Here is a 16,214-nt window from a genome sequence, read left to right as displayed (position 1 = left end):
TTAGGTTTAATGATGTGTAACTTACATATAGTAAAATGCACCCATTTTTGTGAGTCTGTTATGAGTCCTGACAAATGTATGCAATCATGTACCCATTACCATCTTCAAGTTATAGAACATTTTTCTCACCCCAGAATGTTCCCTCATGCACCTTTGCACTTTGTTCTTAATTTCGCTCCCCTGCCTCATCCCCCTAAAGTAGTAACCACCAAAATGTTTCCTGCTCTTATTGTCTTTTCCAGAATATCATGAGTAGAACACACATATAACCATCTCAGCTGTGTGTGGATTTCATGGGCTTTCCTCTTTATTATTGAGTCATTTTCATTGTACAGACATATACAATTCCTCTATCCATTCACAAGTGAAGAACTGGTTCTTTCCAGCATTGGGCAATTATTAGTAACCATTCTTATACAGGTTTTTGTGTGAACACCTTACAGGGTAGGGGTAAACATGTAGAAGTTTAACTACACGGTGGTTTAGATATTTGAAGAGGAAAAGGAGAACATTCTAGATAGAAGGACAATGTGGGCAACCTGCTCTGCTTTTTTTTGCCCTTTGTTCCCAGAGGTTTTGGGGCACAAGGCCATACAGGAATTATTGTATATGGGTAAGAAATCTGCTTAGAGAGGACATACAGGGCACATTTTGTCCCCCGTCTTCCGTTTCACTGACCCCGGGCCTCAGCATCTTGCTCCTCCGTGGCTCTTCGCTCCAGCCCCTGATAATGCTTGGATCTAAGTCAGTTGCTGCTTAAGGCTGAGCAGTCACTTGTCCTGGGATAAAGAAAAACAAGTGAATTTGGAAGAATTAAAACAAATTTTTAATAAAGTGAAATTATCTTTTTAAATAAAACTAATGCATGGTTATTCTAGAAGTTTTGAAAATTTAGTGTTAAACAGTCCTTTACCAAATAAAATAACTACCTATATTTTGATTACTTTCATCTGATCTTTTTCTATCCTTATTTTTATGTAATTATGATTATATCCTTAATATTATTCTGTATTTTTACTAATATTTGATCACAACCAATTTTTCTTTATGAAACCTTTCATAAAATCTATTTTAATAGCTACCTGATATTTCATCATATAACTCAAAAATAATTCTCTTTGTCATTTCTTGATTATTGAGAAATTGTTCTGTTTCTGTTTTATCACCAATGTAAGTAATGCTGTGGGCTAATACTTTTCTTCATAAAGAATTGTTTTTAAATTGAATTTTTCTTCCTTTATATTCCCAATAACAAAATCACATTTGAAGCTTCAAAAATTTTCAAAATTACAAAAAGTAACATCTTGAATGGCGTTAAGAAAAATTTATCTAATTTTCTTTCCTTTTCTCTCCAATCTATCAGCGTTGGATGCCTACCATCTGTTGATTTCTGTACCAGTCATAGAAAATAAGGGTTCAAAGGAGCTGTAGCTCAAGGTTTATATTCTTAATATCCACTCCAGTGAAGTCAAGATTGTACTGGATGTCTATTCCACCCTGTGTTGTGCCCGGCCTTGAGATTATGTCAAAATAGTAGCTGGTACCACATGTGCAGCACGTCCCCCCAGTGCTGTGTAGAGATGGTTTCATTTCATCCTCACACCAAGCTGTAATGCACATGACATTGTTAACCCCCCTTCATAGATAAGGAAGTAGAGGCACAGAGACAACTGATTTATCCAGGATCATAAGAGACAGAAGCAAGATTTGAATCCCATGTGCTTGCAGTACACTATTCTTCCCTGGGGGGAGTTCATGGTGAGGGGAAGAAAATGTTCAAAGCATCTGGTATTCCTGGGGATGACTACCCTACTGGTGCTTATGTTTTAAGAGCAGTCCTATGGGAAAATAAGAGGCAAATGATTCCTGAACTAAAGCTGCTGATGGTGGGGAGAGGTCAGTACTGGTTACACCATCAAGGCTCTATTGCCTGTCACTGAAAAGTTTTGCTGCTAATATTTATATGTATGCAGTGCTTTTTTTATGAGAACATATAAACATTTTTAAGCACACAAACTTTCTGTGTGTGTGTGTGTGTGTGTGTGTGTGAGAAAGAGAGGAAGAGAGAGAGAGAGAGAGAGAGAGAGAGAGAGAGAGAGAGAGAGAGAGAGAGAGAACAAAGTCTGAGGCACAGACAAGAAGGCAAAGGATGTTCATATTTCTAAGGAATGAGGCTGAGACTGGACATGATTTCCATTTTCCAAATGGTACACTGGGTAAAACAGTTTCAAAGATTGGCCAAGTTTAAGACAGTCCACCTTTCTAAATCTTCCTTTCAGGGATTTAGTAAGCAAATTAAGTAATTAAAAGCTCTGAGAAGTCTTGCAGTGAAACAACCGGTCAAAATTAGTTTGATCCAGAATTTTCAAACTTATTTATATGCAGAGAATTTTTCTTAGGTAAGCCCTATCTGCATCCCACACACTTGGGGGAATGTTGGACTCGCTTTATGCTAATTTGGAAGGTAATTCTCCTCAGGTGCTTTCTGAGCGTAGGAGCCAAGCTGCATGAGTCCATGGCTCCCATGAGTGGCTGAGGAGGCCGCCGGGCTCTGGTGGCTCTGTTTTTCCTCCATCATCATGTCTCATCAGTGGGGTAAAACAGAGCAGTGAAACATGACTATTCCCACTGAACAGGCTAATTCACACCTTCTGACTCACTTCCCTTATGCGTTGGAAACCTCTGGAGGCCAAAGGGAACTGTGCGTACAAAGTGGAGGAAGGCTCCTTCTCCACATCTTGTGTGGTGCCTGGTTCAAGCGTGTCGTGTTATGCAGGACACCTGCTGCCCATTTGGCAGCCCAGGCCCCACAGCCAACCAGCCCAGCTGGTCCTCGCTTTCAGCACATGAGCCATTTCAGGGTGGTGTGATGATGACTTTGATTCTGCCCCAAAACTGTATTCTCTTCTACCCGCAACCCTCTTTGGCTATCATTTGGATGAAGGTGGTGACTGAATTAACAAAGCTGCTGAAAGCAGAAATGGAACACATAGAAAAGGGCCTCGGATCCTCCAACAGCAGCTTGGTTTGCTCTCCTCTCTGGAGCAAAAGTGTGAGCCACACTTCAGTGGCACCTGGTGATTATGGTATTAGCAGGGCACAGCTCTCCACTACCTGTCACTCACTGTCACTGAATAAATGTCTGAACCGGGGAGTTTCGAGAGGTTGGGACAATTCACAGCCCTGTAATTATGAGACTAATTCCAAAAAGGTCACAACTGCTTAATCAAATGTTAATCAAAGCATTTTGTAGATGATGTTGATTCTATCCAGAGTAGGAGACAGCAGTCAGAGACCAAGGACAGTAGCCCTGCATCCTCTTGAACCAGAGTAGGTTTTGAAAATAAGTGTTGGTAAAGCAAATAGCTTTACTCAAGAAAACTCATAAGTAGAAGATTTTATTTTTTATAAGTACAAAATGGTATCATTTTCTCTGTCTTTTTACATTGAATAACCATGTTAGAGGATCAGTTGGAGGATGACAGTCCAAATAAGCAGATATTTCTCCCCTCTTACCCTTCCTAAAAGCTTACCTTTGTAACGATACTTAAATTTAGAGATCCTTCTTCAGTTGATGAAGCAGTGTTTGTGTACTCCATGCCTCAACTTCACAAAACATGTTTTGTGAAGGTGGTTTTGAGACTACAGATTCAGTTACTTTCCTTTGTCTGGTCCATAGCAGAGGAAGGACTCAAACTGAAGTCCATTGGTCCAAAATGTGGTGTTCTTTGCACATGCAACAGCTCTTATTACAGTAGGTGTGGGCTTCTGAGTCACCTAGACCTATTTGTCAGTAATCGGGTATTTCTCTTCTGCTTCTCCTAACCCATCCCTAATTTCTAATCTATTCTTCCTCATTGTAAACCTTCCTGTTACAAATAAATAAATGAAACAAACATAAGACACAGTGCCCTATCAAATTTCAGTGACTTTAGAGATACATTTAAGAAACCCCATCATGGTTCCTTTCGTGCTGAAAACTATGCATAGATGAAGACTGGTCCCTATAAATAAGCATAATCTTATTCACTATATCACTTAAGTCCCATTACACTTTTTAAATGGCTTTGGACCATCTTTAGTGTCTCTAATTTTTTTTAAAGCTGTGCTGATCAGCTGAAATCAAGTGGATGGCAAATTTCTAGAAGCTTTCATTATGCAGCTGGTCTTGGTCATCCTTCTGGGCAGAGGGGATTTCTTTGCAGACTTGCATTTTGTGTACCAGTCTGCAAACTCCAGGCAGAACATGTTGGCAGCAGCCTTCTCTTCCAAACCTCATTTTCTCTCCTTCCCAGGGTGTGAGCTCCCCAAAGTGTGATTAATCCATCTATTGATCACCTCCTGCCATAGCAAGGGTGAGATATGGCTAGCAATTGGTGCCAGGCTGCCTATGTGACCAGACTGCTAACCTGAGGTGAGAACAGACAAGTGCTAGCCTGTGCTTTCCAACCCTGCACACAGAGAAGGGGCACAATAGCTGCGCTTCCCAATCGCCTTGCAAAATGATCCCTCTCATCAAAATGCAGCTGATTCTTTTTCAAATGAATTATAATGTATACTCCCTGCTATCTCAGTTGGCTTCACAAAGGTCTAATAAAAGTTTATGGGTAAAGGGAATGAAGAAGATGGAAAAAAAAAAAGCAACAAGACAGAAATCCTGGAAATGGAGCCAAACAAGAATGTGCTGCTTTGATTAAAGCAATCCAGGCAGCTATAATGGATGGCCAGAAGCTTGCCAGCAAAGGGATTAGAAAAACCAGGAGGCATTTACCTAATATTCAGAGGCACAGTTGGGAGGAAAGATAGGGTGAAGATAAACTAAGAGGATAGGCAAAGACGCCGGAGACACACACTTCTACCTGCAAGCAAACAGGGTAAAATGAGAAATGTGGCATTCAACTCATTCCCCAGGCCAGTGTTGACCAGTTAACTGAGCAAAGAAAATGTGGCCAGCCAAGACATGGTAAAGCGTTCTTTTCTCTCTGCTTTCCTGCCCAGGAGAAAGTCAAGCATGTTTGTGCTCAGTGGCACAGGCCATGTTTTCTTTCATTCTGCCCCATGTGTTTAGAAGGACCTTTCTCATCCACACAGTCACAGCACACTCTTCATTTCAGGAGCCCCTGGTGTGGAAGAAGTCACTTCAGATTGTGCGGCTGGCCTTTTCCGGTGGAATTGATTTTCAGTGCACCCAGCCAGAAAGCAAACATGCTGAAAAGTTGCCATGGTTTAAACCCAGGAAGGGTGGCAGTGTCAGTTTTAACCCACTGAACCCTCCATAGAGTAGTTCATGTCTCTGATTCATGCTGATTTTCTGGCTTGTCTGTTCCAAATATGCACAAAGCTCCAGGCACAGGGACGGACATCTGGAAGAGACAGACAGAATTTTTAGCTTACGAGGAAATAGACAATTAGAATTCAGGGCCAACACTGTAAGCTTTTTCACTTGGGATGAAGCTGGTGCCAAATTCATGTACTGAGTCCAGTCTTGATTTTTTCTCAGGTTTCTAGTGATTCTTTCAGGACCAATTCTTTCAGGAATTACTGAGGACTAAAACCTGCCTATATTTGCCTTTTTTACAAAAACCACAGAGAGGTAAGAGATTGGGTGTAATTATTCCAGAATGAATGACCACCATCACATAGGCCTGGAGGTGTGAGAGAACAGGTCATATTCAGGTAACTGCAGACTATCAAACGTGGTTCGAGCTTCGTGCATGTTTGAGACAGTCGCAAGCTGTGAGGCTGGAGAGTCAAATCAGGGACATCCAGGAAGTATTAAAATATTGGTGCTTAACTCAGAGGGCAATCTTGGTGCCATAGCAGAATTGAACTAGTGTAGTGATGGGACTAGTGGTAAGGATGTAGAGAATGGATCATAAAAAGGGGCAGCAGGAAAGCAGGAAGGCCAGTTAGGAGAGGGTTTCTCAAAGCAGATGGTCTGATCTCAGGTGGTGGCAACAAGGATGGAGTGAAAACAAGGGGGAAACAAAGGGGACTCCCAGGGAGAAACCACACCCACTGAGAATTTATCTACAGAATATATATCTTACTATAAATAGGTTTGAGGCAGAGGCGAACACTTCATAGATGCCTAATAATAACAAATGTTGAGTTAGCACTTGATCTTTCCTGCAGGGTTGTAAGAGTTCAGCAACTTTGGGAGACAAGATAACAACAGATAAGCTAGATTCATCTTCTGCTGGGAGAATAATCCCAGAGTACAGGAAGAAAAGCTCTGGAAAAACCACGAGGAAAATGGAGCTATGAACCACAAGCAAAGAACTGGTTATGCCTGACTAGCTCAAATAAAACAACTTCCGTGTTGAACCACCAGCTGATGAAGGCAAAGTTGCATGTGCTTGGTGATGAACAAACCATTTTCCACAAAGCCAATGTTTCAATATTTTGCTTGGCATCAAAATCAAGTTGGACTGGAGAAGAATGTGGTTTGGAAATAGGCTGAGTATTAATAAATGAAATGGTCCATGAGAAATGCCAGTGTTTCCAGATATGGAGTGTAGTCTCTGATAGAAATATTATTTCTTAGTGTCTTTATTAATAAATTGAGAAGAAGGATTTGCTTAATGATGCAAATTACAGATGCTCCTAAATAAAGCAACATTGTCAACACCCGGCCGATCACAATGTCCCCAAAGAGGTTAGAAACGTGGGGCAGAAAATGATAAAACAAGGTTAAATTTGGCTAGATGGAAACTACATCTGGGGAAAAATAATTCAAAAAGCAGATATTCACTGGACCAAGGAAATCTGGGCCACACTGGTGCCAAAGGAGACCCAGGTGCAGTACCGGATGGCAAATTAGGTAGGAGTTTGAAATATACTGGGGCAGCCCAAAGCCCATTCAGTCCTGGCCTGCCTCCTCTGAGAAAGAAATCTCACCTATCAAAGGAAAAGATAGGGTCTGCCTCAGCTTTCCCTGAGTGCAGACCACTCACAAGAGAAATTCAAGCTCTTTATAGCTTTGGGTCCAGTTATTGGGAATAAAACAAAAATCACCTACCACAGTTATAAGGCCTGTACTATTATTCCATGTCCATGGCCAATGCTTTTGGAAAGAAATATAGCCACAGTAATTTGCATATGGAAGCTTCATTCATTGTGACTTAGGATGTGTCATTACTACTCTTTCATTATTCTCTCATTATTGTCTCATTATAACGGTCTTCCAGGTAAGTGGCTAGTTGGTCATATGGGCTCTCTGTTTTACATATTAAGCAGCTGGGACATGGTTGCCAAGGACATTCACGAATGCTAGTCATTGGCTTCTCTGTCTGGCCCTTTGTTCTTTATAAGGACATCCTCCTCCTAAATGAGTTAAGCTTTTCAGAAGCTTTAAAGGGAATTGAACAATTGTTCATCAGTGGCATCACAGGTCTAAAAGGCATTATTGCATGACTCAGTAGGCAAGTGAGAGTGATTTAAGGCCCCAATATTTAAAAATTGATGCATAAATATCATCATATAATCTTCATGGTAAAACCATAACTTTGCCGATCACTCCCTTAGTTTACATTTCATTATTAAGAATAGTTTGAATTATAAAAGGAAATATGAGTGGGGAATGCTAATAATTTCACTGCTAAAGATTTCTTAAGATCCATATTCACTCTACTTAGAATGCTTGACAAAAAAAAGAAGGCAGGAAGTGGAAGTAAACACTGTTATTGCAAAGAAAATTATTTCATTAGTTCTTCAATTTGCTTTCATGATTTATTAATCACACTCAGAGTATGTAAATACCTCTAGAAAAAAAATTGCATGATTTTATCCAACTGTAATGAGTCAGTTTTAAACCACCCACAGGCCTGGGCAGAGCCCAGGGCCATTACCTCTGTGCATGCTCAGAAGCTCTCCCCAGAACTATGACTGTATTTTCACCTTGCCTAGGCCTGAACACTTTGGTTCAGTGGGGCTTTGTTTGCAAGCAGATTCCTTTCAGTCATATTGTCTGAGTGACAACTCATTATTGTAATTCAAGTAAGGGATAGTTTGTGGTTTGGGTTTTAGTGAGGGATAGTAAATTTTATAGTGTATATAATTTGGAACATGTCTGTGTTTCAGCCCATATGTGGAAATCTGCCCGGGTGCTTATTATTATGCTTATCTGCAAATGACCAGATGGCCTTCCCCAAATGTAGAGAACCATTTAGTGTCATTTTAAACCATTAAAGCTATTAACTCTGACTTGAGATAATCCTGTGCCCAAAGGGAACTAGTTTTGCTGTCCCTCAAAGTCATCAAATGTAATTAAATGCCATATTGAGGAGTAGGCACTAATGGATTAAGGAGACAGGGCTGTCAACCAGTTATGGGTCAACTAAGCAAAGGGACACAGCTTGAATGAAAAAGATGTATTGGATGAAGTACTGGCTAAGCTGCTGTAACAAAAAATACCAAAAATATGACTCAAACAAAAGAGATAGTTCATGTCCCTTTCAGACAAAAAATCTGAACCAAAACAAACCAAAAAAAGTTGTTAGGAGGCCCAGTATAGGCTGCTCTGATACTTCAGACCCACTGGAGACCATATTCCATCCATCTTGTTGCTCAGACATTCATCATGGTGCTCTCTTCATTTACATGGTTGAATGAACATCTATGTTCTGGATAGCTAGAAAGAAGGTGCCAAAAGAGAAAGAAGAGAAATAAATATAAAGAAATTACTAGGGGAAAAAAATCTTTGAGAGACAATAAGAGGGGATAGGGGGCTGTTGGGAGAGCAGATCTGACACTGTGCCAAGAAGGAAAGGAAGGAAGGGTTGGATCTAAGCAGTTTAGATTGCAGAGAAGCTCAAAGGAAGGTTTGGAAAGAATATCAGGAGTTTCCATGCCAAGCTCGCCAATCAAATGAGACCCACATTTTGTGTGTCTTACACTAGATCTTAATCACCCATGTCTTGCAAATCCCAATCTTTGGTTAAGAGGAATCCATCAGAGCGCAGCAGCTGGGGCCGGTCCTCCTTGCCTTCCTTTCTTCCTTCCTTTCTTCCTTCCTTCCTTCATCTTCCAAAACAAAAGATTAAGACATATGTCCAAATTTAAAAGCTGGTAAATGGCAGAAATAAAATTGAACACAGAGCTTGTGTTAAATAAATATATATCCTACCTGCTAAGCTTGCTGAAGCCATCCAACATATATTTTCCAAAGGTGCAGATAAAAATGGCCAGATGACCTCAAGCATATGTGATGTTGCCAAATTAAGAGCTTGAAAGCGAGAAAACACCTCACTCTGGCCCTACGGGAGAACCAGTGCCGGGGACTTGGGTGAGGGTGGTAAGTTTTCAGAGGCTCTGTTCTATATAAGATCCTTATAGCTCCTGCCTGAAGCCATTTTGAGAGTCAAAACCAGAGTCATAAGGCCAAACCCATGTCTTGGATCAACCTCTCCCCTTTCTAGGCTTCTTTTGCATCCTGAGCCTCTTTGAAAATTCTGGGTTCTCATGCTCAAATGAGGCAGGTTGGGCAAAACCTGCTTCTGCCTCTGTGTGAACAGGGTAAAGGTGTCCCTTACAGGCAGATACAGAAGCTCAAGGGAAAATGGTTTGGCAAGCAAAGTGCAGGAGAGATTAAGCCTCCACTCATCCTAATTATGCAGAGCACAACCACACATGGCCGCCCTACTTCAGTCTTTCTCATCCATCGGGCTTAGAAGTCTATTGGAACTCTTCGACTCTTAAAATGAAAATTTAAAAAGTGCCATTTCCTAGAAACTTTCAGGGCCAGAGTGTTAATGTTGTCCCAAGTACCCAAGCTACAAGTCTTTTTTTCCCTCCCATTCTACACTCTATTTGATATTTTCCTTCCTGCTTTGTAACCCTCTGAGCTTCCCCAGACTTGCTACCCGAGCTTTGCAATCCTGACTGAATGTTCACTTCCTGGGTGGCTAATGACTACACCTCATGTTATTCCATGAGCATGTTTTGCATATCTTTACTTAAAGATTTTTAATTGGACAAAAACTAAGTGTTAGGAGTAGAAAGATCAACATAATTTGGGCCCTGTTCTCAAGAGTTCAGTCTTGTGAGAGATCTTTTAGAGCACCAGTTTGCTTAACACAGGAAGTATAGAGAAGGGAGATGTTATTACACCTGCACAGTGATGGGATGTTCAATGAAGCATGCATATAAGTCAACTAGGCCAGTGAGTAAGGAGAAAGGTCACTCTTGGGAGAGGGGACTATCGTATGCAAAGGCCCAGAGGGACACAAAACTGTGCACTCAGAAATCTGAGAGACTAAAGCTCAGTGTATCAGGCAAAATGGGTGATATGGCTGGAGAAGTAGAGAGGGAGAAGATCCTATGGAGATCTGATAAGGAATTTGGGCCCTGTTCTAGAAGATGTTTGACAGCCAGGGAAGGGCTTATCAGATGGTTTCAGCTTCTAAATTTTGGGGTTGACTCCTTTGTTACTTGGGCCTCCTGGTCCTACTTACCCTATTTACAGAGGTGATAAAAGTAGTGTGCTGAAATAAGTACTAGGGAGCTCAGACATAGGAGCCAATTTCATCCTGAAGGAAGATTGCCTGTCCTGAAATATCTCCATTTCTTACTGATTTTCTACATTATTTAGCCAAAGCCCAGATAACACTGGATCTATTGTTAAAAGGTATCTTCTACTTTCTTTGGTTTTGTTAGTTAACATCTCTTAATTTCAAGAGCCTTGCTCAGTGGTATATATTAGACCAAGAACATTTTAATTTGCAAGGTCTACTATTGTTCCAAAGCAACTAACAAATGTTAGCTCATATAACCCTTAAAGAAATATTGTTGAAGTCAATAGTAGTTAATACTATCCACTTCTACTTGTCAGGGAAATATGGGTTAAGTGACATGTTGAAGGTCACAAACCTATAATAGTACAAGCAGAATTTGAACACAGTCTTTTGGCTCCAAATAGGGCTTTTTTGTCCACTACAGAACACTGTCTGTAAGAGTATTTGTTTATATTCTACTTTGCTCCACTCTGGGCTTGAGGTTGTCTTTAAAAATACTTCCAAAAAGACAAAGAAAAAAAAAATGCAGACAGGAGAAAATATAGACAAACTGGGAAAACAAGGCAGAAAGAAAAGTTAAAGTACCAAATGGCCACAGAGACCCATGTAGTAATTAAAATTAGTCTGCACATTGAATTATAAGTTTTCAAGAAGCTAACACAAAAGAGGAAAATAGGTTTCATATTTTCCAAAGAAAAGACGTGCTCTCTGTCAAGAGAACAAATCTTTCTTGACACTCAGATTGTGAAGGAATTTTCTCTTTGCAGGTCTTTTACTCTGAGGATTATTGACATGGTTTATTAATTCTGCAGCAGGATTCCTGCCAACCGGACACAAGTTGGGGTGAAGGCCTAGTTCTCGTGGAGTGGTGGGGGAGAACTGATAGCACGAGAGCACTCTCTGTGGGCACACAAGCCAAGTCGCCCCAGCAGCTGGGCATTGGGTACCTGTTGTTTTTTTCTAAACTAAAACTCAGTATTCAGTTTTATCTGTAGTGTAGGCACTTTATGATTAGTAAGTGGGTTTTGGGTTGCAGTTTGGGCACTTGGTCTCTTTAAAAGTTTCATCATCATAGTTATAGATGCTCCCACTAGGTATGAGATCTAAATTTGACCCTGTTTGTAATGTTCTTGTTCACTGGTGCCATTTTTCAGCAACAGGTATGTTGATATTTGATGAAGGTGAATCTCTTAAGAAACTGGGGGAAAAGAGAAGCTCCTGCCCACAGTAGCCACTGAGGTTTCTGCCTTTGGGAAATGTAGGGCTAGTTCCCCCAAATTTTTCAAGCTGGGCTTGACTGACTCCCTCCTGTGGTGTGTCTAGGCAAAATTCATCCCAAAGCAATTGATGGTCTTCCATTAACCACTTTACTAACCTGAGGATAAGGATAATACATTTTTAAAATTAAGTTTATTGGTACAATTTAGTTATACATAATGATCATATTCATCATAGGGAATTTGCACCTGTATATGATATATCTTGATTCCTCTTTTTTCCCAGTCTCCTCCTATTGGGTTAATAATATCCCTTAGTTATAGCAGACTGATTAGGTCCAAAATCTCCCAAACGAGTGTACGGTGAAGGATGCGTAAAAGGAGGCAAATGGAATGATTTCAGAGCTCCAGGAGGATCAAATCCCTCTCACAGAATTTGAGATTCTCTCAGGTCTAAGACCAAGACCTACTCTGGGTGGCCTGTATCTATTTGATTATCAGAAGAAGGGAGGTGAGTACTCAAGAAGGGCAGAATCACTCAAGGACTTCTCCAAGAAAGGTACTAAATTGATCCTTAGTAAGGATTAAATTAATCCACCCAGGAGTGAGATGCCTGATGCTGTAGTCTTTATCTAGTTGAGATCAGATCCAGGTGTCCTTGGCTGTGATCTTGTCTTATCCATTGAGTCTTTCCAGCTTCATCCACCATTACAGGTTTTAGTAGGGATTAGTGACTCACAGAAGTTCACTTACTATGAATCCATCGCCCACTTCCAGACAAGTGGCCTAGGCTTTGGACAGACTCACAAGTAAACATAAAAAGCCAGTTAGTTCATTTAAATCTTGCTCAGGGCTTAATAGTGGTCTCTGTCACCCTCCCCTTCCTTCAATAACTTTTCCTCTCCTTATTTACAATGCTTTGTTTCCATCTTATCTTACTCTTGCTGTTTGTTTTTCCTTTTCACTTCCTTCCTTTCCACTTTTCCCCCTCCCTATTTCCTCTTTCCTTTTGAACAATTTCTTCCTATTTCACAATATCTATTGTACATTTTGGTCCTTATTTACTCTTTCAGCTTCTCACACCAGGGAGACAATGTGATATTTACACCTGTGTGCCGGGTTTATTTCACTTAAGAGTATGGTCTCAAGGTACATCCATGTACCTAGAAATGTCTCAAGTTGCTGCTATAAACATGGGTTCTCACACATTTTATTAAGACAAGCTTCCAACATAAGTTTTCTTAAGAGGAATGCAGACAACTTTTCTCCACAAACACAACTGTAGTAATCAACATGTTACATGTTGTTTCTTAACTTTCATCTTGAAGAAGTCATCTCTTACATCTCATTTGGTCTTAAAGGGATCACTGAACCCTAAGTTCTTTAAAAGAAGTACCAGAGATGATGCCAGTAAAAAGTAGAAAGGCTCAACATTGCTGGTTTTTGCCCCTTCAAAATTCAGTCACCTTCCACCTTATTTCCACTACACTATTGCTAGCTCCGCCTGAGTCCTAGCTGGCTCCAAGGACCCAGGTCTCCCTGCATTCTCCCTTTGTTGCAACTTTCCTCTTCACAGAGAACATCCTCCATGGAAAGGGGTGAACAAGCCATTTATGGATGGCTACAATAATAGAGCTTGGTGATTTAATTACACATTCACTGGGTTGCCTAGGAGATAGCTGGCTGGACTAGGATGCAATCTGTAGAGATACCACAGGGCCAAGTTCCCTGGAGTTGAACCCATGAACTTGGCCTCCTGGGCCTGAACTTTTAATCAGTTACACTACCTGGCCACAGATATAGCAAGACTGCTACATATGAAAATATGAAGGATTTGCATTCATAGAGCACTCACTGTGTCTGTGAGCACCTTTGAGGGGACTATCTCCTATGAGTCAACTCCTTCTAACATGACGTGGCTCCCTGGGAAGAAGGTTTGTCCTCATTTCTGTTCTTGTAAGTGAGGAAATACAAGCAGAGTCTAATTAACTTTCTCAAGGGCATACAGCTAATAATACTGAAAATAGGATGCAAACAGCTGATTTGATTCCAGAGCTCATCTCTGTAAGTCCCACCCTGTTCTAACCCTATGAAGATGACTCCTGTTGCAGGCAGGCTGAGAGACACAGAAAATATTTGTTATACAAATAAGCTAGCTAGATAGCATTATCCTCCAGATTTTCAACTCAGCACTCTAATTTACTAGAGTTAAACTTTTCAACTTGTTAGTGATGCACTATTGTTGCAAATGTCTTATAAATCCCATCTTCAGTGCTAGATACTGACATGCCCAAGGGAAGAGGCTAGCATTAGACATTCCCACCCCAACCACGTTTTCAAGAAAATTTTTGTGAGTGTCAGGGATATAGCTCAGAGGCACAGAGCGTGCCTGGCAAGTGCGAGGTCCTGAGTTTGATTCCTGGTACAAAAAAAAAAAAAAAAAAAAAAAAACTAAACTAAATGTCAAATCTATTGTCTAGTCCAGTAAGGGCGAACTTGTCACTGCATTACTTATACACTCCTAGTGGGATTGTAGTTTGGTCTAACTCTTCTGGAAGTCAGTTTTTAAATGATGTATCAAGAACTTAAATACATATTGGTCTATGAATTTACTCTGGCAACTATATTCTAAAGGAAATAATTTAGCAAAGAATAAGTAATGATAGAATAAGTAAGAATTTTAGCCACACTATCATTTGTAAGAATAAAAAGTTGAGATTATCCCAGCACTCCATACATTCATTAAATACAATATGTTAAATCCTGTGTGGAATTCTGTTTAGGCATTTCAGATAGTGATGTGAATTGTTATGCATTCATGTTTGTGAGGTACTGATAAATTCAAGATGTTTGTGACCTTCTTTTGATACATGCATTTGTGGTAAGTGGAAATATCAGCTTTCAAAATAGCTGGATGGTAAGATACTGTATGTTAGCTTCCTAGAGCTGCCACATTTTTGGGGTGGCTAAAGAACTCCCCCCAAAAAACCCACAAAAAATCCAACAAAACAGCCTTAGTCTCTTACCTTTGTGGAAGGCAGATATGTGAAATCAAGGTGTCAACTGCAGGTTGGTTCCTCCCAGAGACCTTGAGGGAGAATCTTCTCCCTGCCTCCCTCAGCTACTGCTGGCTGCTGACGCTCCTTAGTATTCTTTTGTTTGTAGGTACATAACTTCAGTCTTCACTCTCACCTCCACACGACCTTCTTCCCCTCTGTGTTATCTCCTCTTACAAAAATCCTAATCCTTGTATTCTGAGCCACCGTAATCGAGAATGGCATCTTCTGAAGAGCCTTCCTTCAATCACATTGGCAAAGACTCTTCAAATGAGGTCAGATTCTGAGAGTCTGCGCAGACATAGCTTGGGGCATCAATTCAACTCATTACCTATGGTAACATTCATGAACTTACCTTAATTGTGCTTGACTTTGGAGACAGACACATAGCTTTTGATTCTCATTCTAAAAGAGACTGTATGACAGGTACACTGTCTTAACTTTCAGATTCTTAGTTTTCTTACAAGGGAAACTTTTTATTAATACCTTAGGAAGGTAACAATAGTTCATAAGGTTGTTTTTAAGGATTTTAAGAGTAATATACAAAGTTAGCGTAGTTCTAACTTACTGAAAGTTCTCAATGTATAGTTATGGTAAATTTCATGAAAGAGTTCTACAGGATAAATCACAAAATATTAAGAATAGTCATTTAGTATAGAGTTTTTACTTTCCTTTAAATTTAAATCTATGTTTTATTCAGAAATTTAACCATATATAAATTACTTTTTTAAACCAAGAAAAGAAGCAATAAAGCAAAATTTGTGTTGAGTCTCTGATATTTTCCAGTTCCGAAGCCACAATGCGCTGACAAACCCTGAAGAATAACAGCACTTCTGGGAGGGTCCACAGTGCACAGCGTGATACCCAGCATGCCTCAGAAGATGGTTCCCACTGTGGGAAGATTTGCTGTCTCATGGGAGAGACAGGGCAGAAGCAACAAAGGAGGGATTTTGTGGAATAAAGGTTTGGAGGAAGAGGGACCCACGCAGTGTACAAAGTCAAAACCATTAAGCTAGTCAGACTTGAAATTGCTGGGTGCATTTGTGTCTTGTTTGATTGTACCTTTTTAGGGTTAGTTTTCCTCTGAGAGAGGATACACCTTATCTGAAATAATGGCTATATTTAAATATTTGGGGGAAGGAGAGGGATGTAGCACAGTATGTGAAGCCCTAGGTTCAATTCCTAGTAGAGAAAAAAAATGTTAGAAGTAGCATGTGGTAAATGAAGAAACTGTAGAAAACACAAGGAAGCAAAAATTTTAAATGCTAGAACCCTACCATTCGGGAATAACTACAGATTATACACGTATACACACAGACAGTGTACGTGCTTATGTGCATACCCAGGCACACATGCTTACGCCTGGCAGAACACACGGCATGTATCTGAAAAGAGGAAATCATAGATGTCCTTGGGAATCAAATCTG

General features: G+C 40.3%; 1 long non-coding RNA gene across 1 annotated transcript; it reads right to left on the bottom strand.

Annotated features, from left to right (window-relative positions):
* Positions 1–291: 291 nt before the first annotated feature.
* Positions 292–7,098, bottom strand: LOC102020765. Its single transcript, XR_262931.1, has 3 exons — positions 7,022–7,098; positions 3,534–5,363; positions 292–779 (listed from the first exon to the last, which is right to left on the bottom strand). It is a non-coding gene; the product is annotated as an uncharacterized LOC102020765 (long non-coding RNA).
* Positions 7,099–16,214: the final 9,116 nt, after the last annotated feature.

Source organism: Chinchilla lanigera, unplaced genomic scaffold, assembly GCF_000276665.1.
Source record: "Chinchilla lanigera isolate Chin_1 unplaced genomic scaffold, ChiLan1.0 scaffold00056, whole genome shotgun sequence".
Lineage (NCBI taxonomy): Eukaryota > Metazoa > Chordata > Mammalia > Rodentia > Chinchillidae > Chinchilla > Chinchilla lanigera.
Note: the sequence above shows the minus strand (reverse complement) of the source record. Positions and strands in the feature narration are given on the sequence as shown.